Consider the following 27,231-nt stretch of genomic DNA (forward strand, 5'->3'; position numbering starts at 1 on the left):
TCTCTGGACTTTATTCTATAGATGATGAGCACGCCCACTGTCCTGGGCCTTCCCTTTAATAAAGTAATCATTTAAATTTGCCATATAACTTATAAAATTATACACATACAAATTTCTATATTAACAAAATATTTACCTAAATAAATAATTGTATTAATAATAATCATGTCCCCTTTCCAGAAAAAATTATTGCACTTATATATTTCAGTTATACACACAGACACATATAGACACTCAGACAGACACGTACAGACACAAAGACACACACATATACGATCAATCTGGAAACTGCCCCCTTTGTTCCAGAACCCAAATTGTATAAATTGCGTAAACAATAAAAGGCAAGATTTTTTTCCATCCCCTTTTAGCCCCACTTTTAAAGTCAACAGAAAATAAAAAATTTGCCACTCTAAGAAATACAAACTAAACATAGTTAAAGACACCAGCTAGAGAACACAAAAGCCATTTCCATTCGGTAGAGAATTACAAAATGTTACATTTTAAGTGAGAAAATAAAACTGTTCTTTTATATCAACATAACACTAGAAAATAGAAATAAAGAAGATTTAAATTAGCCTTTGTTATTACAATGGTAATCAATCTTACCCTTTGCTCAAAATAAACAATTTTGATTAAAATATAAACACAATCCAGAGTTTGAATGAAGAAATTTTAGTCCCTGAATTCATACAATTTCTATCATAAGTTGCTACTTAGCTTATTTTTTTTTAAGTGGGGAAATATTGTTAGCCATTTTGTTTCATTTGCTTTTACTCTAACTCACCTTATTGTCCATGTAAGCAATACAAAAGTGCAGTCTAAATATTTTCTAATAAAATATTTACGTGCTCAAATCACGTAACAGAAATGTGTGGAAGTTTGGGGTGAGGGCATGGTGGAAAAAGAGGGACTTTTCACTGCTCTAAAATGGAACAGGTAATCTGCATTGGTTAGATAATGTTTCCTCTAATATTCTGAGGTATCATCTATAAGGAAGCTGTTAAAGAATAGATTATTGTTTAAGCAAAGATTCATAAAAATGTGGAGCTGAGAGGACCTAAAAGTTGATCCCATCTACATTCTTATTATTCTTTGTGCTTCTTAATTTTTCCCAGACTCACTTGCACTTAGGTTGGAGCCTTGGGACTAGTTATAGTCAGTGGACTATGAATGAAAGTGATCCATTATTTGCCAGCTGAGCTCTTAAGATCTGTGCACTTCTTCCATCTCTCTCTTCTCTTCCTGTAGCTACCTACTAAACCATGGTTCCTGGTGCAACCTGGGTTCCCAAGTGACTAGCAGAGCGCCTTCTGCCATCTTGCATGTTGGAAAAAAAAATGTGAGTAAGAAACCACTGTTGAACTACTGAGATTCTGGGGTTTGTCTGCTGTAGTAGTTAACATCATTTAATCCAACAGATATAGCATGAAATGTGCTTTGGTGTAACAAAGCCTAAAATATTTGACATTAACCTGAGATCAAAAGGCAAGGTAACTGATAGCAGCAAAGGAAGATACAATCATGCATAGGCTCTATATTTGTTAATGCTACCAAAACAGAAGAGAGACCATGTACTATTTAACTTGTAATTGTTAGAGGAGGTCATGGAGAGGACATGATCTCCAGCTGACCTGTGAGCTATACCTGAGCAATTGAGGCTCCTCATCCCCTTCCTTGTCCTTGGAATATACTGTTGCCATAGTGGAAGCTGTTCCAAGGACATAGCTTTAAGAGTAAGGTGTTGTTGAAACCATCTTCATGATGTATGTGATTGAACCCAGTTTGGGTCCTTATAAACTTTTAAGATTCTGGCAAGCAGGTGAGGAGATCTGGTCATTTTGTAGCCACCCAAGACAAGCCTTGTGTGTAAGTTTCAGGCTTATTAAAACCTGCCACCTACCAATCTGGAGTGGTCTGCCTCTTGCTTTGGTCTCTCCTTGCCCTCTGCATATCAAGGGGCCGATTTGAGAACCAACAGTAGTTCCAGGGAGAGGATGGTCTATTAATTGGTACTGGCTGTGTTTCATAATATATTATGAGAAAGTTACTGGCATAGAAGAATTAGCCAATTTAAAAACAGCAATTTGGGCCTTGCATGATTGGAAAAACTGACAGCTTTCAGATTCTAATAGTAAGAGAACGGATTGAAATTGCCTTTGAGAGATCAAAAACAATATACCTTTTCTACTAAATAAAAAGAAACAGGAAAAGATCAGATTACAGGTGTAGCTGACATATGTTCCAGAGAACTTCAAGTTAGCATCCAATATTTGGGGGAGATCCATGGAATAAGAAAACAAAAAAGTAAAGAAGACTCCCAAATCATAACTCATGGAATTGACTGGAAGCAAATAAATCAGAAGTCTACTGCATTTTCAAAGGGATGCTTATAAGTTTGGACTATAGAACACCTCAGAATGTTCCAGGCTTAAACAAACAAACAAGAAAATACTGTGGGCCTTCAAAGTTATGTGGGAAAAAGTGGTTTTTTGAGAAATCTTTTTGTTGAGCAGAGTTTCCAATTCCTACTTCAGATGAACCAAGAATAATAGAAAAGAAGAAACATCCCAGAAGGCATAGCCAAAGAATAGGAAGAAAAATAGATATAGAAATCTTCTGGAACATAACAAGAAACTTAATCAAGGAATCTCTGCTACTCAGGGTAAAAGTTCTTAAAATGTCTGTTCAATGGGATTTCAGAATTTCTCACTTGCCACCCAGTTTTCTTTTTTCCCTGTAGGATTTGTTTATTACAGATATCCTGGTCCTATTCCATTGTTAATATATAAAATGAGAAATTAATTCATAGCTAATTGATCCATGAGGAATATTTTTTGTTATCAACTATATTTAATATTTAAATTAATATGTATTTTTTGTAAAATATTAGCCGGTAAACTTTTCTGAGGTTTCAACAAAGGCACTCTATTTAAAAGTCAAAGTTTCTCCTTCAGAGCATGACGAAGATAATGACATCCTCAGAATATAAGTCAGCATGAATGCCCCAGAAACCCTTCTTAGTTTTACTTCATTTAAAGGCCAGCCATCTGAAATTAGGATGTTAGACTTGAAATCTAAGTCAGGATAGCAGAGTGAATTGAGGATATTCACTGAACATAGTTTTTGAAGTCTAATTGTATTAGTTCAAATTCTGTCTCTGAGAATAACTAGTACAATCTCTTAAACTTCTCTATGTCCCATTTTCCTCATTTTCTTCCATTTCTTAATATGGAGATAATAGTACTGACACATAGGGTTGTAAGGATTAAATATGATAATATATAACGTATGGTAAATGCTCAATAGTTAGCTTGATTTATACAAAGAATAACGACTATAAATTTGCTTATTGAAAAAGAGAGACAATGGGAGACTTATAGGAGCTTGTCCCACAAAGCACATGTTAGGAATAAAAGCCAGGCCATAGTTCTTTGCTCTACACTCTGGGCCCTTGGTTCTGACCTTCTAGTCCTTCTTTCTTTGTCAGGAAATATAACCTGTGTTTATGGCTGAGTAATATTATCAGTTTAATTCCTGTAAATAAAATGGGGATCCAAATCCTCTTCTTATTCTGTACTGTTTCTGTCCCTTTCCGATCAAGCTAGCAGTGTTTCTGACTGTACAATGCTCTTAAAATTTCTTTGGTCCCTTATGAATCATATTGGGGTTCATTTCATTAGATAAAAGTCACACTCCTGGGCATCTTCAAGATGTTTTCTACCTTAGGCGGAAGCTGAGGCTACGAGAACAAAGCACCATTGTTCAACTGAATAGTTCTCTGAGTTATATCTTTCAACACAGGATGTAATAGTTACATTTATGGATTTGTTTTTAAATCATAATTTCCTGACGTAAAAAAAGCATTTATCATCTCTTACAATTTCTGAGAATCACATATTCAGGGGCAACTCACCTGGATGATTTTGACTAAGTGTCTCTTATGAGGTTGTAGTCAAATGGGGGCCAGAGATACAGTTACCAGAAGGCATGACTGACTTTGGAAAATCCACTCTCAAGGTAAATCACTCACTCAATCACTTGGCTGGCAAGTTGTTTCTCATTATTATGAAGAAGCCTCAGTTCATTCTCATGCATCCCTTTCCATAAGGCTACTTGAATGTCCTTACAATAGGACAGATGGCTTTATCCAGAGTAAATGATCCAAGAGAGGACAAAGTAGAAACTGAAGTATTTTTTATGACCTAGTTTTGAGAATTATACAAAACCAATTCTACAGTATTCTATTTTTCACACAGACCACACATGATTCAAAGCGGGGGGAGCACCATAGCCAGATGCAAATACTAGAAGTGGAACATAGGGGGCCATCTTGGAAGCTAGCTCCCACACTGCCTTCTAGTGATAGAAAATAGATATTAAACACAATAAGCATAAATAAAGTACACTGTATGGTCAAAGATGTTAAGTGCTATGAATGAGAAGAAAGAAAAAAAGACCACAGTTAGGGAGTGGAGAGAGCAGTTTGCAGTGATAATCAGTGTTGGCTTTATTAAAAAGATGATAGTTTTGTAAAGACCTGAAGAAAGGAATTTTATAATGCTGATATTCTAATAATATACTGCCATATTTTATTTATTTCAAAGGGTATCATATTTTCAAGCACAGAATCAATTTGATATATTAAGAAAACATATTTCTTATTATGTCTAAGGCTACATACAAAGCTTATAAAAGCCTCTTTCCAAGGATTTGGTGTTCACAGGCCTTGTATAAGAGGATTACAAGTTAGTAGTAAAAGGATTTACAGTGATTCTTAGTGATGTTATTTATTTGTAAATTCTTAACTGTTTTTAAAAGGCATTGAGCTATTCCCCTTAAAAAGCAGCATCTAATATTTGAGGCATACAAAACAATGTGTTTAACTAATAAAGTTTAATAACACTTTATAAGATTTATTATATTTACTTTCTAATATTTACTCATATTTTTGTATATACTGTTTTTCACTCAAATTTACTTTATGTACCATATTCCATTGTGTGGAGAGAGCACAATTCATACTTTCTCTGGTCAATGAATACATAGTTCCAGTCATCCTTGCCATTAAAAATAATCATTCTAGGAAAATTCTTGGACAAGCTTTTATTTTTTTTAATATAATATATTGACAAGTTAGCTAACATACAGTGTATACAGTGTGCTCTTGGATTTGGGAGAAGATTCCCATGATTCATCACTTACATACAACACCCAGTGCTCATCCCAACAAGTGCCCTCCTCAATGCCCATCACCCATTTTCCTGTCTCCCCCTCTCCCTGTCATCAGCCTTTAGTATGTTTTCTGTATTTAAGAGTCTGTTATGGTTTGTCTCCCTCTCCATTTGAAACTATTTTTCCCCCTTCTTTTCCCCCATGGTCTTCTGTTAAGTTTCTCAAATTCCACATACGAGTGAAAATATATGATATTTGTCTTTGACTGACTTATTTTACTTAGCATTATACCCTCAAGTTCCATCCACATTGTTGCAGGATTTCATTCTTTCTCATTGCCAAGTAGCATTCCACTGTATATATAAATCACATCTTTATCCATTCATCAGTTGATGGATATAATTTGGCTATTGTTGAAATAGCTGCTATAAACATTGGGGTACATGTGCCCCTATGAATCAGCACTCCTGTATCTTTTAAATAAATTCCTAGTAGTGCTATTGCTGGATTGTAGGGTAATTGTATTTTTAATTTTTTGAGGAAACTTCACACTGTTTTCCAGAGTGGCTGTACCAGTTTGCATTCCCACCAACAATGCAAGAGGGTTCCTGTTTCTCCATATCCTCATCAACATCTGCTGTTTCTTGAGTTGTTAATTTCAGTCACTCTGGCCAGTGTGAGGTGGTATCTCAATGTGGTTTTGATTTGTATTTCCCTGATGATGAGTGATGTTGAGCATCTCTTCATGTGTCTGTTGGCCATCTGGATGTCTTCTTTGGAAAGGCGCTAGACAGGCTTTTCTAAGGTAGACATGAAGTAGGTCAAAACACCATTTATAGTAATGGTAATAATAAAGATAGATACCAGGAACAAATTTAACAAATATTTTACACCTTTCTGTAGACAAATATAAATCCTTATTGAGACAAATATAGATGTATACCATATTCATCAATTGACACAAAATTTCAATTCTTTTTAAATTAATGCTCTTTAATTGTAATTTCAATAAAAATCTTACATAGTTTCGAAGAAAGTTCACAGCTGATTATAAATTAATTTGAATGTATGAAAAAATAAGAACAGCTAAAAATTCTTTTAAAATATTTATTTAATTAGTTTTGATAGAGAAAGAGAGACTGCGTGCACAGAGATGGGGCAGAAAGTATCCAAAGCAGGCTCCACGCTGACAGCAGAGAGCCTGATGCAGGGCTCAAACTCATGAACCGTGATATCATGACCTGAGCTAAAGTTGGACGCTTAATTGACTGAGCCACCCAGGTGCCCCAACAGCTAAAAAATTCTTAACAAAGAAAACAAATAAGTTTTGGAAACTTTTCCTATCCAGATATAGTAGAGTTCAAAACCACCTGATTTTCATTATGTATAATGATTACTTTTTTCCTTAGGTAGGTTTATCATTCTGGAAGAAACAATCAATATCAAATGCATGTCGACATCTTAGTCTCGTCGTATATCAAAATTGCAACTGAAAACTATTAAAACTCATTGTCAGTGTGTAAATTTTCCCTTGCTGGGACTAAATAACTACAAAGTAAAATTATTAAATTAATTTTATGTATAGGTTTTAATGATTTTTATCAGGGATATTTGTTTAATTTACAATAATAATTGACTGATGGTATTCTGATAGCATTCCCATAGACTCGTCAGAATCTTTTCTCTGAGGTGACTGTCAGTTTCAAACTGTGTGGTCTGAGAGATCTAAATGTCTTTGATCACATCCCTAAAGGATGTGGGAATAAGAACAAAGCCTAAATTTCCTATACACGGATGCCAGGTCCAACAGGAGCTCTATCACTTCACCTAATACATGCTTTGTTCTCTTCCCACCATAATAGGATCAGAGATTGTACTAAAATATTTTGATTTCTCCTCTATCCAGGCACAAATTCAATATGGTTGCTTAATAAAATTAATTATGCACACTAATTTATAATAAAGGAAATTTTCAATCAGAATATAGCTTTCAAATATACATAAATGGACATGAAAATGACACATTTTCCATTGGCTTACAGGAAGAACATAAAAACTAATGTTCCACTTCACACATTACCCATCTTAAATTTTATAATTTATGGTAGTAATATTTGCTTTTTGCCTCAAAAATGTTTCCCCTTTTGCTTGATTTAATTACTTTTTCTAGGAAGCCTTAACTAGCCCCATAAGGAACTCACTATCCTCTCTTTGTGTGATGCTTTTGTAGTTCCTTATTCCACTAAATTGTTCACATGACTGTTTTTCCTTACAGATTGTAATCTTTTGAGAACACAGATGGTATCTTATTCATCTGTGTACACAACCAACTGGAAAGTAAAGGGCCTTCCTCACAAGGAATGTCAAATCCTTGAACTGTTATTTCCGCTACCATATCAACCATGATGTGTTTACTTTCATAATCAATTCTTTCACAGCTTCCATCTAGTTTTACTTACAGCCTTTTGAGGGTTGTTTTTCAGAAAATTATTGCATAACCTTTTGTTCACACCAATTTATGATGTCATTGGCCCATGCTACATTTTACTTAATGTTTCCCATATGTCAAGCACAGTGCTAAGTACTAGGTATATAAACATGAAGAAGACATAGCCTACCCTTAAATAATTCAAAGACCAGTCATACAGGATACGAAAACTAATAATTACAGTGCAATACAGTGCTATAACATAGACAGGAACAGAGTGATCTAGAAACATACATTTAGTGACTGGTTCTGGCTACTTGAGAACAGATTCAAAGAGCTTAACAGATTGGCAGATGTTGCTACATAAAGAAGAAGGAAGCAAATTTTAGGAAGAATGTATGCAGATATGCAGTCAAGAAAGGATGAGGCAGATCTCGTGAATATGGAGCTGCTCTCAATGTTTGGAACACAGGGTATCTGATGTGGAGAGAAGAAATGTTGGGAAGTTGGTCAGTAAACTAGAACAAATCTTAGGGGCCATGTTGCCCTTGCACAGGAGCCATGATAATCTTCTTTATATTGTTCTAATTTTACTGTATGTGCTGCTGAAGCAAGCACTTAGGGGCAATGTTAAGGAATGTATGTTTTATCTGTGGTAACATAATGCTAGAGGCAGGATGAGGACAGGTTTGGAGGTGAGGAAGTTTGTGGCAGGAGGACCAATCAGGAGGCTTTTAAATCTTCTAGAGAAAACATGAGGTAACTTTTCAAATGGTGGAGGCATTGTGGAGCACAAAGATTAATTTGGTTGATGTTAATGAAATAAACTCAAATGAGCAAAATAGAAAGAAGAATCAGTAGGATGGAGAAGCTAAGGGTGATTCCTCGTTTCTTCTATGAAACACTGAACATGAGAAGAATCTCTCTAGGTTTAAATAATGTTTGGAGTGCCTAGAAGACAAACAGACAGACATGTCTAGTAGATAAATGCATCTGGAATTCAAGAGTAAAGTTGCGACTCACTGATTAGAAGTTTTCCCCTTATATCTGGTAATGAAAACCATTAAAGTAGATCAGATCACCCAAAGTTTAAATGGTAAATAAAAATGAAAGACAGAAAAGAGTAGAACTTGAGTCATCCACCAATATATAAATAGTGACCAGACAACAGAGGAAAAGGATCCTATGAAGAATCCCAAATAGACTAATCAAAATGATAAGTAGAAGCCATGAGAGAATAGGAAATTACTGTTGAAAACTGCAAATCCCTCATATGAGAGAAAAGCTTAGTTAAATTTGTCAAATAAGAAGAAACTGCCATGAAGGTTGGAACAGCCATTCAGGGAAGGGCAGGAGTCAGAGACTCAATAACCAAGGTTTGAGGACATTAAGTATTTCTTAGTAAGAATGATACTGAAAGGAAGGAGAGATATAAGTGCAGTCATTTGACAAGGATAATGGAAGCCTGTTTGTTTTTGTTTTTGTTTTTGTTTTTTACAACCTGAAAAGAAAGAGGTAAAAGAATAGGCAAATTGTTGGTAGAGAAAATAGACAAGATAATGGGATAAAATCTCTTTATAAGTGATGGGAACTGAGATACTGGTGTATTAGTTTCATACTGATGCTGTATCTTGGTAGCCTACAACAACAAAAATTATTATCTTACAGTTCTGGAGGTCAGAAGTCCAAAATGGGTTTTATCAGGATAAAAAAACCAAGATGTCAGTAGGGCTGAGCTCCTTTCTGGAGGCTATAGAGGATGATCCATTTGCTTGCCTTTTGAAGCTTCTAGAAGCTATCTGCATTCCTTCGTTTATAGCTTCATCCTCCATCTTTAAAGCCAGCAGCATGAGATCTTCAACTCTCTCTCTCTCTCTCTCTCTCTCTCTCTCTCTCTCTCTGTCTCTCTCTCCCTGTCTCTCTCTCTCTCTCTCTCTCTCTCTCTCTCTCTCTCTCTCTCTCTCACACACACACACATACACACACACACCTCAACTTCTGTTGTCAAATCTTCATATCGCCTCTGACTCTGACCTTGTATTTCCTTTTTACAAGGATCTTGTGAGCAAAGTGGGCCAACTCAGATAATCCAGAACAATCTCCTTATCTCAAGATTCTATACTTAATCATCTGCAAAGTCTCTTTTGTCATATAAATTTTTTTTAATGTTTATTTATTTTTGAGACAGAGAGAGACAGAGCATGAACGGGGGAGGGTCAGAGAGACGGAGACACAGAATCTGAAACAGGCTCCAGGCTCTGAGCTGTCAGCACAGAGCCCGACACGGGGCTCGAACTCACGGACCGCGAGATCATGACCTGAGCCGAAGTCAGGCGCTTAACCGACTAAGCCACCCAGGCGCCACCTCTTTTGTCATATAAAGTAAAATATTTACAAGGGCCATATATGAAGATGTTGACATTTTGCGGGGAGCATTATTCTGTTTACCACACCGAGTAAGAGTGAGTGATTAAACTAGGAAAGGAAAATCAACTCCTCTTCTTTTAATAGGAAACAAGAAGGATACCAGAGTATATGATGTCATATTCAAGTCAGAAACAAAGTTTGGAACTGGTCCTGTCTAAAGGCCATATTTTCTTCTTGGCAGCATTGGGAGGGTGAAGTATGCCATTGACAAGAGGAACACGTTTTTGGAAAACCCAGTAAAGTCAGTTGCAGAGAACACGATAAAAAAAAAGGGGAAGAGACCATGAAGAAGCATGCAGGAACTCCAGTGGAGCTAGAAAGCATAAGACCTATGTGGAGCTTATTGACTTAACTTGGAGATTTGTCCAGCAACACTTTGCAGCCTGGGAACAGAATCAAAGAAATGAATAGTTGGATTCATCAAGTGATGATGTCTGAAGGGTGGCTGTAGTTGGGAAAATAAGGATAAATGGAAGCAAGGATCCTGGTGAATATATATTATCATTGAAACCACTGATCCTAGCATTAGTCTTGGTCAGATTCATTCTTCCCTGATTTTGAAATTTTGTAAAAATGTATTTAATATACAAGCTATGTGTGTGTTTGTGTATGTGTGAATGTGTGTGTGTGTATGTGTATATGGGTGTGTGTGTGTGTATGAGAGACAGAGAGATTCCCAAGCCTTGGAAATGCAAATTTCTTAGCTATAGCATTGACAGATCAATATCCTTATGTATTCAAATTACAAAATCATGTCAGTAACCAAAGTAACTTGGTGGAAGCTGAGACATAAAAGTAGATTAGGATGATTAATAAAACCATATTAATTTAAATTTTTCTGAAATCAGTTTTTGACTGGCTGATTAATTTTACTGAAAGTTTGTTTAACAAAGTTTAAAGCAAATCAGCAAATAGAGTTTTCCCACTGGTACAGATAAAAATATAATTTACTACATAATTATTTTGTAATTACTTTGTCATCAGATATCTTTTATGAGAAATTTAACTCTATCTCCCATGTAATCTGTTCCATTTAGTTTAACTCTGGGTGTCATTATTCACATTTTATCAGTTATAATTCATTAAAATATTATGCCAATTTCATTAGCAGGTCAAAGCCTGTCAGTCAACATTCTAGAAAGCTACAATCATTTCATTATTGAACATTTTAATTCTAAATTTCCCTAACTAGGAAAATACTGGCAAGCTCTTCACCCAGTATGAAAAATATTTGTGTTTAATTTGTGTTTTTTCCTTAAAATATTACATTATGTTTTGTTTATTTAACTACCCTACTACTTTCCCATTGTTCTTTTCTTGGCCTCATTTGCAAAGACAACCAAGTGGATCTAATTAATTTAGAATATTTTATTTATTTATTTATTTTTTTTTGGTTCATAGATCTTATTCTTTTTTTTTTATATGAAATTTATTGACAAATTGGTTTCCATACAACACCCAGTGCTCATCCCAAAAGGTGCCCTCCTCAATACCCATCACCCACCCTCTCCTCCCTCCCACCCCCCATCAACCCTCAGTTTGTTCTCAGTTTTTAACAGTCTCTTATGCTTTGGCTCTCTCCCACTCTAACCTGTTTTTTTTTTTCCTCCCCCTCCCCCATGGGTTCCTGTTAAGTTTCTCAGGATCCACATAAGAGTGAAAACATATGGTATCTGTCTTTCTCTGTATGGCTTATTTCACTTAGCATCACACTCTCCAGTTCCATCCATGTTGCTACAAAAGGCCATATTTCATTTTTTCTCATTGCCACGTAGTATTCCATTGTGTATATAAACCACAATTTCTTTATCCATTCATCAGTTGATGGACATTTAGGCTCTTTCCATAATTTGGCTATTGTTGAGAGTGCTGCTATGAACATTGGGGTACAGGTGGCCCTATGCATCAGTACTCCTGTATCCCTTGGATAAATCCCTAGCAGTGCTATTGCTGGGTCATAGGGTAGGTCTATTTTTAATTTTCTGAGGAACCTCCACACTGCTATTTTAAACCACTTAGAAAATTAGGTGCATGTTAAAGTCACACAAAGAACTTTACAAAAATACAGATAGTGATGAGATCATTAAATGTTTTTGAAGATAAGAAACACCATACTCAGTGCCCTAGATCAAGATTACTCTTATAGCAGTTGGCAGTAGACCAGAGGCAGGGACTCCAGACAGGAGCACATTCCCATAGCTAGTGTGCTAAGTAATGTAGTCCTAAACCAAGACTATGGCCATAATCATGACAAGATTATTAGAAATGGAAGAGAAATATATAAAATAGGTCTCAAAGAAGCTGCCCTAACCATTCCACAGAGTTGTTCTGGAAACAGTGTGAAATTACAAAGGGAAAAAGTTAGAAAAGTCACAATTCTTTACATGTCTAAGTCCTCACATTATTCATTATGTAGGAACCCATTTCTCTCTCAGGGCTCTGTGCTTCACCTGAAAGATTTTGTGAGAGAAGAGTTCATGCAAGCCACAACAAACTTCTGTAGTCAGTATTTATAGCCTGCTTTTGCAATGGGCTATTAAGTATTTTTATTACTTCCTTAGAAAAATTATCTACATATCATCTTTTTAAAAATGAAAGCTGTTTGGGAAAAATATTTGTGTTGTTTAAATATTTACATATATAACATCCAATATTATGCTCTGAGCCATTGTCTTTTTTTTGGAATAAAATTATGTGCCAGTATTCATAAATTTTGATAAATCAGAAAAGTAGCATTTCTCATTTTTTCTGCCATTTTATCCAAATGAATTAGTAATAAATTAAAGTTAATAAAATTTAAAAATGCAGCATAATAATAAAAGTATTCAATATTTAAATATGACATCGATTTTTACTATTAGAGAATAAGGAAATGAAAATATACCAAAATTAGTTGTATCTAATGTTCGTGTTAGTTTTTCATCAAGTTTCCATGTCATGGAATTTTCCTTATTGTCCCTTGTTAGTGCTTATATCTGAGAATAATTTACTGAGTAACTATGACTTTAGAAGTTTGAAACTGAATGAGGGATAGTTAAAACATAAGGCATTAAATTTTGTGAACGATTAGTCAACAGATAATTAGTCATACTGGCAACAACTGCATTCACAGGGTATAAATGCCAGACAATGGCTGAAATAAGTGTGTTTCAGAGAATATCAGCTACAGGCAATCATTGTTACTATAGTAAACAAGAAAAATAAAACCGTATCACATTGCAATGCTTATTCCCAGAGGAAAAAAATACCTCTTATATGCTTATATACATATCAGATATGTAAATATCTGAGTGTAATTTTTTCACATTTTTTCCATCAAACCCAAATAAGCTACTTTAAATGGGCACTCAGGATTTGCTTTTAATTCAGCAAGAAGGTGCCACTGCAACATTAATATACAAAATATTTACTCACCTCTGCATACATTAATCTTTTAAAATTTTGATAAACATCACTCATCATCAGGGAAATACAAATCAAAACCACCATGAGATACCACCTTACACCTGTCAGAATGGCTAACATTAACAACTCAGGCAACAGCAGATGTTGGCGAGGATGCGGATAAAGAGGATCTCTTTTGCATTGTTGGTGGCAATGCAAGCTGGTGCAGCCACTCTGGAAAACAGTATGGAGGTTCCTCAAAAAATTAAAAATAGAACTACCCTACGAGCCAGCAATTGTACTACTAGGCATTCATCTAAGGGATACAGGTGTGGTGTTTCAAAGGGGCACATGCACCCCCATGTTTATAGCAGCACTATCAACAATAGCCAAAGTATGGAAAGACCCCAAATGTCCATCAATGGATGAATGGCTAAAGAAGATGTGGTATTTATATATAATGGAGTATTACTCGTCAATCAAAAAGAATGAAATCTTGCCATTTGCAACTACATGGATGGAACTGGAGGGTATTATGCTAAATGAAATTGGAGAAAGACATATGAATTCACTCATATGAAGACTTTAAGAGACAAAACAGATGAACATAAGGGAAGGGAAACAAAAATAACATAAAAACAGGGAGGGGGACAAATCAGAAAAGACTCATAAATATGGAGAACAAACTGAGGGTTGCTGGAGGGGTTGTGGGAGGGGGGGTGGGCTAAATGGGTAAGGGGCATTAAGGAATCTACTCCTAAAATCATTGTTTCACTATATGCTAACTAATTTGGATGTAAATTAAAAAAATAAATAAATAAAATTTTAAAAAATAAGTAAAACCGTAAAAATAAAATAAAATAAAAATAAACTATTATGAAACTATAAAAGAAGATAAATTATAATAATAAAAGAGTATGGGTCATTTTAAGTTAATTTATATATATATATATATATATATATATATATATATATATATAAAACAATTTTAAGTTAATTTGTATATATATATATATATATATATATATATATATATATATATATATATATATATAAAACAGTGGTGCCTGAGTGGCTCAGTCGGTTAAGCATCCGACTTTGCTCAGGTCATGATCTCACTGTTCCTGGGTTCAAGCCTCAAATCTGGCTCTGTGCTGACAGCTCAGAGCCTGCAGCCTACTTCAGATTCTGTGTCTCCTCTCTCTGCTCTGCCCCCAATTGTGCTTTGTCTCTCTCTCTCTCTCAGAAGTAAATAAACATTAAAAAACTTAGAAAAACATAAACTAAATAAATTCAGAAAGTAATTTTCTTATTTTACTAAGGAGTCACCATCGGTTTCCTTTGAGTAGCCTCTCCATTAGTACATTTAAAATATAATAAACAGGGGTCCCTGGGTAGCTCAGTCAGGTAAACTTCAGACTCTTGATTTTGGCTCAGGTCATGATCGCACAATTCATGATTTCAGGCCCCACACTGGGCTCTATGCTGGCAGCAAGGAGCCTGTTTGAGATTCTCTGTGTCCTGTCTCCCTCTCTCTGCCCCTCCCCTGATCATGCTCTCAACAACAAATAAAGAAACTGAAAAAATATAATAAACAAATATGTATATATAATAAACAAAAATTTGACTAATATTTTCAGAAGTATCTATTCCAAAATGAGTTTATTTATTCTATTCTATTATATTTAGAATATAATTATATTATAGAGTTTATATATTCTATTTATTGTGTAAGTTCCTTTTAAACTGAGGAAATGAAGAACATGTTTTCCTAAAATATTTTTTGCTGATTTTTTTCCCAATCAAATTAAGATTCAGCTATATTGAGAAGATAACTCTTACTTCAACATATTTCAAAATGGATACCATAGACAATATCCATAATCCTGTTGGGTTTCACATCAGTTTATACTTTTAAGATTATCTCATGACTTTAAAGTTGAGGTAAACCTGTGTAATACATACCTCACACTTAACAATTGGTGATTCAATCATAAATGTCTTCATTTTCCTGATTTTCATTTTGCTGTTTACTACCTAATTAACCAATAGCATTGCATGAAATATTTAACATAATTACTTCTATAAAATACCTCAGCCTAAAGTAAAGCAACCTAATTTACAATTCCAACTTCATCCTAAACTGGGTATTTGTGAACTTGAATTATTTTAAAAACTTTTTCTTAAATCCTAATTGGTTTCATTGTAGATAGCAAGGGAATAGAAGTTAAATTCTTTATATTTCTACTTTCCTCAGTCTCTCTCTTTAGCTACAACTCAATCTTTCTCTCTTGAGATAGTCCTAGAAATGATACAGAGATGAGATAATAATAGAGCTTTCCTTCTATTCCCAGAGGTGGTTATATTCTGACCCAAGAGAAATAGGAGAGTTATCACAATAATTCTGACTTTTTCCAAACTTCTTTTAAACTCTGAAGAGAATGACCAATAATAAACTCAACAACTCCAGAAGCCAACTTAGTTTACCTAATCTTTGATAATCAACTTGACAAATGGTATTTTCAATATATTTAATTGTATAATTATGGTACCTTTTTTTCCATTTACAAGTCAATGCATTCAGCAAGCATGTGCATTTTTCTTTCCAAAATGTTTAGTTATTCTAAAGAAAAAAAGAGACGTATTAGTGTATGAAGTCCCTCTGAAATTTTTATTGCTTTTCCCATTACTCGTCTTAGTTATAGCTCCAAGTATGAAATTATCTACTCATCAATATATTAGGCAAAATTCAACCTAACTGGCACATTGAAAATAATTTAAAATCTGTTGGATTAAATCACTGAAACTTTTGAGCAAATAATAATTAATTCTCTTGCTAAAAAGAAGCACAAAACACACTTTCCATTATAAACATAAAGGAAAGAATATGGTTTTAGATCTAGCCAGACTTGGGCAGTGACTTTAGGCAGTTTACTTGATTTTTTTGGACATCAGTTTTTTCATCTTTAAAATAGGGATAAAATGTCTACCTCGTAGGACTAAATAAAAATACACCTTGTGTCTGACACATAATCATATTCAATAAATAAGAGCAGAAGAGGGGGAGGAAAGGGAGATGATTATCATGATACAGCCATTACTATCTGAAGTCAAACAATCCCATTCTCTCCCTTAACCTCTCCTTCATTCACTCCCCTATCACTAAAAGTACCTACTTTCCTCAAGCTTGGCCTTTCTCACATAACTGTAGAGTTTCTCAAAACTAGTGGAGTCTCTCTAGATTTGTAGACTCTTGACTTAGCCTGATATGTAGTCAAGAATTTGGCAGATTCCAAAGGGTCCAACTATTTTTAGTTAGAGATGTAGGCCACATTAATAGAGTTCAGCCGGCTTCACCTCCTCCCTAATATGATTTAGTGCTAATATTTGGGGTGCAATGATTCAAAATGACTGACAATATGGGGCACCTGGGTGGCTCAGTCAGTTAAGCGTCCAACTTCGGCTCAGGTCCTGATCTCGTGGTTTGTGAGTTCGAGCCCCGCGTCGGGCTCTGTGCTACAGCTCAGAGCCTGAAGTCTGCTTCAGATTCTGTGTCTCCCTCTCCCCCTGCCCCTCCCCTGCTCATGCTCTGACTCTGTCTTTAAATAATAAATAAACATTTTTTAAAAATTCAAAATGACTGACAATATGAACCAAGTCTAGTTCCCTAGAAAAGGTCAAGCTGACTATGTGTATTGTAATATTTTCTTTGTTCTAGCTTCCTCCTAGACTCAGAGAAGTAGGAATTCTTTGTTTTCCACAAGGAATAAATTCCCTCTACAAAAGTATTTTGGTTGCCACACTGTAGGTGGATATTAATTACTTTTAGATGTTTTGACTCAGATATTTGTCTCAATAGACTCAGGTAGATATAAACTCAGCTTTACAAGGTCCATTCTTTTCCATGCTAGTGGACACTATGCAGGCCTACACTCCTCAAAATTACTATGGCCTAAGTCAGATCCATCAGGAAATAGTGAGACAGAGATGTGTTTGCAAGAAGGTTACTGAGCAGGGCTCTTGAGACTAATACCTTTGAAAAGAATGCAGGAGGCCACAGTGAGCAGAGGGAGAGGTTAAATCACCACGAATGTGAAATAAAGGGCTCAGCTGAATTGGCAGGGAGATTGGGAGGTAGACTAGACTTTTAGAGTCATCCAGGATTAAAGCAGAGTCCTGGCCTTTTTTCATCCTGCATTACTGGTTGCTTCCTTGGAAGAGGCTTTGCCCTGTGTTGCTGAAAGCAATTGCTGGGGAGGCACTCAGCTGTGAACAGTTGGTAGCCAACACACCTGGCAGTTTGAAGAATGCTTCATCGTAAAGGGAGGTGTGGGTGGTGCACTGCAAAATTCACTACCTACTGCTAACCAACAATCATTTACTTTTAGTGCTTCAGAATAAAATATTTTATGGAAATTGGGAGGGGAAAGCATATATATTATGATGAAACAGTCTTTGTCATAGTGACATTTCAGTAACTTTACCAGGTGAAAATATAACAATCCTTTAAAGGGAGTATTTTTCTTTTATCCACACCACAAACTGGGGTTTCAGGGGCCAACCTGCAAATATAACAACTGATGATCACAGGCCTTGCTATTCTACAGCATTAAGGATTCCAGAGAGAATACTGACCAACTAACAGCAGTAAGAAGGCTGAGAATGGTGGATCATAGTAAGTTGAAGACGTGTGGAATAAATCGGGCCAGAAGTGCCTGAAAAATTGCAGGCAGTCTAGATTTTAGAAACTAATAAACCTAAAGACAATAGTGTAAACTGTGTCATAACTTGGTACTTACATTGGTATCTACAATCCTTATCCACCAGCAGCTCTTTCTACACCAGTGTTTCCCAGTGGACTCCTCCTGTGCACCAGTCTCAAAGGATAGTCATGAAAGGAAGTTCTAGGTCCAATGTGATTGGGAAACTCACCATTCGAAAATCCCCCTTTGAGGTTGCAGTGTTTGTTAGGATATTAAAGTCTCTAAGTCAGTCTGCCCACTTTTTTTCACTTCATCATTTTTCACATTCACACAGTTATACCATCTTTTTTCATGGAACCTTTATTATTCTAAAGAAATCATGTCCTGGAGAAATGAAGCTAGGTCATCCTTCTCCATATAATTCTAAAATGTACTATGGAAAAAAAAATACTTCAATTAAGAAACAGTCTGCTTTGGGGCGCCTGGGTGGCCCAGTTGGTTGAGCGTCCGACTTTGGCTCAGGTCATGATCTCGCGGTCTGTGAGTTCAAGCCCCGCGTTGGGCTCTGTGCTGACAACTCAGAGCCTGGAGCCTGCTTCGGATTCTGTGTCTCCCTCTCTCTCTGCCCCTCCCCCGCTCATGCTCTGTCTCTCTCTCTCTGTCAAAAATAAATAAACATTAAAAAAATTTTAAATAAAAAAAGAACAGTCTGCTTTGGGGCACGTGGGTGACTCAGTTAAGCGTCTGATTTCAGCTCAGATCATTACCTTGCGGTTTGTGAGTTAAAGCCCCACATCAGGCTCTATGCTGACAGCTCAGAGCCTGGAGCCTGCTTTGGATTCTGTGACTTCCTCTCCCTCTGCCCCTCCCCGACTCTCACTCTGTCTCTCTCTCTCTCTCTCTCTCCCTCTCTCTCTCTCTCTCTGTCCCTCCCCCACTTCATGTTCTGTCTCTCAAAAAGAGATAAACAAACAAAAAGAATTTGAAAAAAAAAAAAAAAGAAAAAGAAACAGCCTGCTTTGTCAGCACAATCAAAATATACTCTTGTGGATATCTTTTACTGAAATTCCTCTAGGAAATTTAGGCAAAACACATTGCAACTTCAGTGTCAACAAAATACTATTTCTGTCAGTGAGTCACATGTATCTACATACTTATTTTCTTACCTATTCAAAATAATCCAGTAAAACATGATTCACTTTTTCATATATACCAACATTAGAATGTCTATGTGTGTATCACTGCAGAAAAAGCCAGAAAAGCCAGAAAGGCCTTTCTTAGTTGAGATGGGATGCAGCCAAAATAAACTGACAAAACCTTTCTACATAACATGGCATGGGCAGAGAATATGTTGTCACATGGAAGAAGCAGGGCTTTGCAGGGACACGATAAAGGGATCCAATTCCAGTTTCATTCCCTATCCAGGTAACCTTGTCCAACTGGTTCACTCCTTTGATCCCAGGTTGCACACATGTAATGCAAAAATGACATCATCTATTTTGAAAGTTATGCCGGAAATTAAACAAAATAACATTTGTATTGGGAAATAAACTCAATGGGATCTTGCTTAACAAACAGTACTGTTTTTTACCTAGCCCCTTTTCTTATTCCTGCTAGATGATTCAGAGGAATGAGAGGTAGATTTTTCCAAAAATTATTTTCTTCAAAACCTCCCTTTTCTTCAAATTATTTTTTTATTAAAGTTTTTTACTAATTTATTTTGAGAGAGAGAGGGAGAGATACAGCGAGCACAAGTGGGGGAGGGTCAGAGAGGAGAGAAGAATCTCAATCAGGCTCTCCACCATCAGCACAGAGGCCAGTGCAGGGCTTGAACTCCGAACTGTGGGATCATGACCTAAGCTGAGATCGAGAGTTGGACACTTAACCTACCATGTTAAGGCACCCCCAAATTTTGTAAAGTCATGTTTTTATTGATAGTATAGGCAAATATAAGAACAGACATTGAAAGGAAAATTATCAGGATAGCATGAATCAGAAACATGATAATGGGAAGCTTAGAGACTAGAAAAGACAAAAGCCTTTATCCAAGGCTATCCCTAACCTTCTGTCTCTTGAAGGTTTTTGTAAAACGAGAAAGTCCTGTAACTACTTTATAATTTTGGTATTTTTCCTACAATTTAGACATTTTATCATTAATGGGTAGTTAATAACTATTTCTACCTGCCAATTAGCAATAAATCCATTGCACAGTTTGAATGTCTGTACCCTGACAGCATGAGTGCTCATAATATAAAATGCAAATTAAAAGTTAAAAGTCAGTACTCTTCACTTACCGCACTGGCAAAAATCAGAAAGTTTGATAACATGCTGTGTTTGCAAAGGTTGATGTAAACCAAAATTGGTACAACATAGGGAAGACAACTTGGTAACAGTCAGCAAAATCTGAAATGCATCCTTCTTGACTCAGCAATACCATTTCTAGCAATTTATTGTGTAAATATTCTCTTATGTGCAAAACAAAGTGTGTTCCAATGTATAGCACCATTGATTATAATAAAAGCCTAAAAACAGCCTAAATTGTTATTATTTAAGAACTATTTAAATAGTTTAGTACATCTATAAGATAGAGTAATATTTATAATTAACTGTATACCATTTATAATAATACTAGTCTTCAAGATACATTATAAAGTAAAAAAGCAAGTTAAAGAATATTGAAAAATATAAAATGTATCTACAGCCAATAGGCATAGATTATCATCTCTGGAAAGGCATCTAAGAACCTGACAGCAGTTGCCTTCAGGGAGGTATATAGTGACTAAGAAGGCCTTACAATTCCCTTAGCTTGACGACACCTTAGACAAGCTAATTCGTGACTCTAGACCCCTGACAACATTTTTCATAAAGCACTTACTTTAGAAAACTTATACTTGTAAATTTTTTATCCCTTTGAGAAGTAAATCTTTTAAAATGTCCTTTGCCTCTTTTTTAACCCAGAACCATCTTTCTCAAGGACCTGGGAGCCATCTCTTTGATATGTAACCATCAAGGAAGACAGCCCCTATCTCCCAGTTTCTATGGGAAGGTAGGAGACTAATACCTAGGGAGGTGACTTGCTCTGAGTTATGAAACTACTTCCTGTCATAAAGAAAAAGTTTAATTTTCCCTTGGGTAAGGTAAATTAGCAAATATAGGTGACCTATGATTTCTCTAGCCCAGATCCAAAAAACTCTCCTACTCCCTGCTCCCCGCCTTTTTTTTTTTTTAGTAGAATTGGGCTCAGACAGAGTTTTGGTATCTCTCCCTGTTGCAATAGCCTTAAATGAAGTCTTTGTTGCATGTGTATCAGCTGCAATTTTTGCTTTGACATTGGGATATAGGGTAACTTGATCAAGAGGGAGACTTACTTTCCACTTCAATATCTTTTTGTATATTTTTACATTTTTTCATAAGCATGGATTACCTACCTATTCAAAATGTTTCAATTAAACAACCTAACAAAATCCTTAGTGCAGTCTACAACCTCTGGAAATATAGGCTAAGTTATCCTGAAGAGATTCATCCAGCCACCTTCGGTTTTGAGATACTACGCAAAATATTTTAATGGGAAAATAAAATTTCCAATTAAACAATGTGAACTGAAACTAAAATGGGAACATGTCCTTAATTCCCTCAAATAGTGTTCTTAATACAGAGAAAATGTTTTAGTTTAGTTGCATGAAAATTACAATGAGCTCTTCAATGAGAACTTAATATTTTCCAGAGATGCTACATAGACAATTATTCTTTATATCTATCCTATTTGGGTCACCCTAAGCTCAATATATATTTTAACTATTGAAGCCTTCAAGCTACAGGTGTATGTTCAATCAAGCCATTTACTTTGTGATGATTTGCATTCAAAGCAAAATAAGAAGGGATAAAGATTCATATTTACGAAGTCAATATATTCCATTTTTCAGAGACATATTCTGAAACATACAGTAAGAAAAAAAGTCCTCAATTTTTATGGTCAGTTATGCTAGTCATGGTTTAAAAGTCCTTGGGGTGCCTGGGTGACTCAGTCAGTTAAATTTCTGACTTCAGCTCAGGTCATGATCTCATGGTTGGTGGGTTTGAGTCCTGCATCAGGCTCTGTGCTGACAGCTCAGAGCCTAGAGCCTGCCTTGGAATCTGTGTCTCCCTCTCTCTCCGTCCCTCTCCTGCCTGTGCTCTGTCTCTGTCTCTCAAAATAAATAAATGTTAAAAATTTTTTTTAAAAGTCAGGTCCTTCTTTAAGAGGTAAACTTCAAACTCAGAGAACTTAGTAAGCAATTAGTTTGTCAATATTGAGGTTGTTATGTGAGAGTATTTTAACACTACTCTCATTGGAAAATGGCTTTTTCCTTGACTCTATATTATCATCATCTGTGCTGTGGTGTATTATTTTTTCCTTCCCATTATATCTAATTTTGTTTTTAAAAAAAGAAAGGGTATAGGATAATTGAAAAAGACTTTTAAGTATAATTTAAGATAAGGGAAGAGACAGATGCCCTTTAAATATAATATAACCTTTAATGTTTGATGTGCATACCTTGGAAACCCTTCACAGTGAGAGACGGTTGATTTTTTTTCACTGTCTGGAATTGACTAAAACTGAAAGCAAGCTGCCAACTGGAATCTGCACTACCTCTGGGGCTTCATCCTTTACAACTTCCTCTGAATCCATCCTATATAAAGCATGTTCCATGGATTAACAGCACTGGAATTACCTGGGAGCTTATTAAAGAAGAAGAATCTCAGACCCACCCCAAAAGTCTTAATCAAAATCTGCACTTTAAACAAAATTTCCAGGTGATTTGTATGCACATTCAAGAATGAGAAGTAATACTCTAGATCTGAATGTCCTCTCCCCTCCTATTCAGCAAAGATTAGCTGTGATAGAGGCTTAAAGAGTTCTTAGACCAAAGAGGAAAAGATCCTATGGTCTCCCTGCCCACAGCCTCTCCCTTCTATTCTTATTGGCATGCCACTACCAAAATGGTCTTCCCAAAATATTGTTTGTGATATGTTCCTCATAACAACTACAATAACATACTCATTTGCAGTATTTTTTCAACTTACAAAGTGCTTTCAGGTAATTTGAGTTTTCATGCTGGACCATTACCCTGCCCTAACTTTCAATGATTCCTAGTTGAATATTAAAGAAAATCCAATCTTCTGACCCAATCTGGCCCCACTGACCCCTCCTACCAACTATCTCAAAACCAACCCTTTAATTTGGCCTCACAACCCAGATGTACCCAGCTGGACTTCCTTGTTCACACATGTCTCTTTCTAAGAAATCAACACCATTCCAATTTCTTGAAATGCAGCTGAAAATCTAAAATAACACCTTAATAGTTCCTTTAAAACTAGTAAAATTTCTGGTCCTTTCCTTAACATGTAAACCTCAAATTCAGAGAAATTAATAGGTAATTAGTTTGTCACTATTAGTAAGTAATTGGTTTGTCAATATTAAGACTAAGTTGTCTTAGTCTCTTTCAGCCACTATAACAAAATACCACAGACTGAGTTGTTTGTAAACAACAGAAAATTATTTCTCATAGTTGTGGAGGTTGGAAGTCCAAGAAAAGAAAAGTCCAAGAAAAGACTTCTCGTTGTAACTTCACATGGTGAAAGAAGCTAGGGAGCTCCGTGGAGCCTCATTTGTAAGGGCATTAATATCACCCATGAGGGCTTTTCTTTCATGACCTAATCAACTCCCAAAGACTTCCACCTCTTAATTCCATCACCTTTGGGGTTTAAGATTTCAACAAATAAATGTTGGGGGGGGGCACAAACATTCAGATGATTGAAAATACCAAATAAATTAATTATAAAATATTTGAAAAAGGCATTTACCATTCTTTGTGATCATGACTGTTGCCTGCTACTTATAAGCCAAATGTAAAATGGACAGAACGAAAACACTACAATATAAATAAAAAATGAAAACAAAATTCAAAGTTATTAAAATAGTAAAAAATAGGTAAAAGGCAGCATGCCTTGGGGGTCTCAGTCAGTTGAGTGTCTAACTCTTGATTTGGACTCAGGTCATGATCTTATGGTTTATGGAATCGAGCCCTGTGTCAAGCTCTGTGCTGATAGTGCAAACCTGCTTCGGATTCTCTCTCTCCCTCTCTCTCTGCCCCTCACCCACTCATTCTCTCTCCCTCTCTCTCTCTCTCAAAATAAGTTAATGAACTTTAAAAAAAATAAAACATAAATAAAATTACATAATTAGCTTAAATGCTGGGGAGAAAAAATAAAAGTATAGTTTTTGTATGCAATTGAAGTTAAATGGCTAAAAATAGAATTAAAATAGATTAAAGTAGACTTTTACAACTGTGAGATGTTTTATGTAAGCCTTATGATAACTACAAAAAAGAAACCTTGAATAGATGTACAACTATAACAAGAAAGGAATCAAAGCATACCACTACTGAAAAAATCAAGAAAGAAATCACAAAGGAAGACAGCAAAAAGAAAAGAGAAATTATAAACAGAAAATGACAATAGTGTACACTTACCTATCAATAATTTGTTTAAATGTAAATGGATTGAGTTCTCCAGTCAAAAGACACGGAGTGGCTAAATGGATTAAAAAACAGTAGGCAACAACATGCTACTAACGTGAAACTCACTTTAAGGACACTCATGGACTGAAAGTAAAAGGATGCAGAAAGATATTCCATGCAAATGGGAACCAAAAGAGAACAGAGTAGGCTATACTTACATCAGACAAAATAGACTTTCAGTCAAAATTGAACAAAAGAGACAAAAAGAAGTTCACTATATTATAAAGGGCCAATTCATCAAGATGATATGAGTTGTAAATATACATGCACCCAACAATGGAGCATGTAAACATATTAAGCAAACATTATCAGAACTAAAGAAAAAAATAGACAGCAGTAACAGAAGGGGGCTTTAATACCAACTTGCATCAATGGATAGATCTTACAGACAGAAAAGCAATTTAAAAAAAACCAGCATACTTGAATAACACTGTAAACTATATTGGCCTAACAGATATCTACAAAACATTCCATCCAAAATCAATAGAATGTACATTCTTCTCAAGCACACATAGGATGTTATCCAGGATAAATCACATCCTGGGTCACAAAACTAGTCTTAATAATTTAAGAAAATTGAAATCATATCAAGTATCTTTTCTGATCACAATGGTATAAAACTACAAATCAACTATAAAAAGGAAAACTGAAAAATTCACAAAAATATATGGAGATTAAACATGTTACTGAACAACCAGTGGATCAAAGAAGAAATTTTAAAAATTCCTAAAATATCTTGAGACAATGAAAATGGAAATACAGTACACTAAATTTATGGGATGCAGCAAAAGCAGTTCTAAGAAGACTGTTCATAGCTGTAACTGCCTACATCCGTTCCATTCCGTTCCATTCCCTTCCGTTCCCTTCCATTCCCTTCTGTTCCCTTCCCTTCCCTTCCTTCAGGAGCTCATAATCTCTTGATCTTTCCTGTGTCTGTCTGTGGTACTGCAGGTTCTCTACAGATGTCTCAAGCTGTCTTGCTTTCTTGTTCTCTGTAGCCTGAAGACTTCTAGAGTATGCCAGATCCCATCAGTACTCCAAGTGAGACAAGACAGAAAGCAATCCCTTGGGAAGCCCCCACAAATCTAGAAGGTTTGATGCATGCATCACTGTCCCCTTTCTGGTGGGGAAGAAGTCACCAAACTATATCATCTTTTGTCTGCTATCACATGGGTTCTCTGGAGTAGCAGCAAAATACCCAACTATCTTTTGTTTTTATCAGATCCTAGCCATCTAGGTCATGCCAGGTTCCAAGAGCATTCCAAGATAGGTGAGGCAGAAAACAGTCCCCCAGTTGGCCCCCCAAAATCTGGAATGTTGGACACATAATCCAACTCTCCCTCCTGTGGGAGAAGTCATGAGTTGGGGGTTTTCTCCTACTTGTTCAATGCTGAATTGGGGAGAACTACAGCAAGTGAATATGTGCTCAAAGGCACAAACCTTTGTTTTCAGTGACCCCCAATTTGCCCTTTCTTATCAGCACTTAGATTTAGGCAAGATAAACATCAGTCCCTGAGTAGCCCCCAGAAAATTTTACAAGTTTGGTATATGTTCTAGTCTTCAGGAAAATGCTAGAAGCTGAGAGTGCTCTCAGGGTAACACTGCACTGAACTGGGGACAGGGATTATGGCAACTGATCACCAAGAATTTTCCTATTGGCTTTGATGTAGCTGGTTTTGTGTCCAGATGGAGTGTAAGAGCCTCTTAACTGGTAACTGTACTTCTCACGATGGGAATTTGTCTGTCTATTGTTATTGAATCCTTGTTTCCATGGGAGGAAGGAGAAACTGGAACCATGTTGCTGACATTACTACCCTAACATATTCTGTTATTATTCTACCTTTTAGACGTGTTAACTGAATGTGAGGAGTTAGGACACTCCTCAGGCCACTTGGGCTAACGGGCTGATTGCTAGAGCAGAGATTAAACCTAGGTCTTTGATTCCTAAGCTTTTACTCTCAAACCACTATGAACCACCATCACCATATACAGGGATGTATAAGAGGAAAAGACATGATTATAAAATTTATTTTAAAAAATAATTATTCAAATCATATCAAGGATGGAAAGGAAGGCAATGTTTGAGATTTTTCTAACCTTCCTCCATGACTTAGTACTCTCTTGCCTAGACTTGCCAATTATCAAAATTACAATAATTACTGGTCTATTTTTAAACCACCTTTAATAAGCACAGCTCAAGGAAAAGTAATAACTTCAATGTTATTTTCAGTTATGGGGCCAAGGTTATTTTAAAATTATACTATTCACATATTCTTAAGAAAGGCTTCTTGCTTTGGAAATTATGACTGGAAAATATGAACCAAAATGTATCTTCCATCTGTTACTGCTAAGAGAAGATAGAACTATACCTCATTTCTCTCTGATGAGTGTCTTAATGACTGACAGGAAGCTCTATTGTTTATACACTACAACTCAAATTCATTTTTTAAAAGACTACCTGATGAGCCATTAGGATCAGAAAAATCTGAAAAATATACTACTTGCTGGAACAGATCATTAGATTCAGAGTGGTCTCCTGATATAGTCTCTTTCCTTA

At 35.8% G+C, this 27,231-nt stretch overlaps 1 long non-coding RNA gene and 1 other non-coding gene across 2 annotated transcripts in view; both read right to left on the reverse strand.

The window, feature by feature from the left end:
- Nucleotides 1-5,832: 5,832 nt before the first annotated feature.
- LOC111556234 overlaps nucleotides 5,833-27,231 on the reverse strand; it is a 52,988-nt gene continuing 31,589 nt past the window's right edge. The window contains exons 2-3 of the long non-coding RNA XR_002157225.3: nucleotides 15,964-16,034; nucleotides 5,833-5,972 (exon numbers count right to left, since the gene is read on the reverse strand). This is a non-coding gene — a long non-coding RNA (uncharacterized LOC111556234). The remainder of the gene's footprint in view (nucleotides 5,973-15,963; nucleotides 16,035-27,231) is intronic.
- Nucleotides 8,113-8,218, reverse strand: LOC111560665. Its single transcript, XR_002742664.2, has one exon. It is a non-coding gene; the product is annotated as a U6 spliceosomal RNA (small nuclear RNA).

The sequence above is a fragment of the Felis catus genome, chromosome B2 (genome assembly GCF_018350175.1).
Source record: "Felis catus isolate Fca126 chromosome B2, F.catus_Fca126_mat1.0, whole genome shotgun sequence".
NCBI lineage: Eukaryota > Metazoa > Chordata > Mammalia > Carnivora > Felidae > Felis > Felis catus.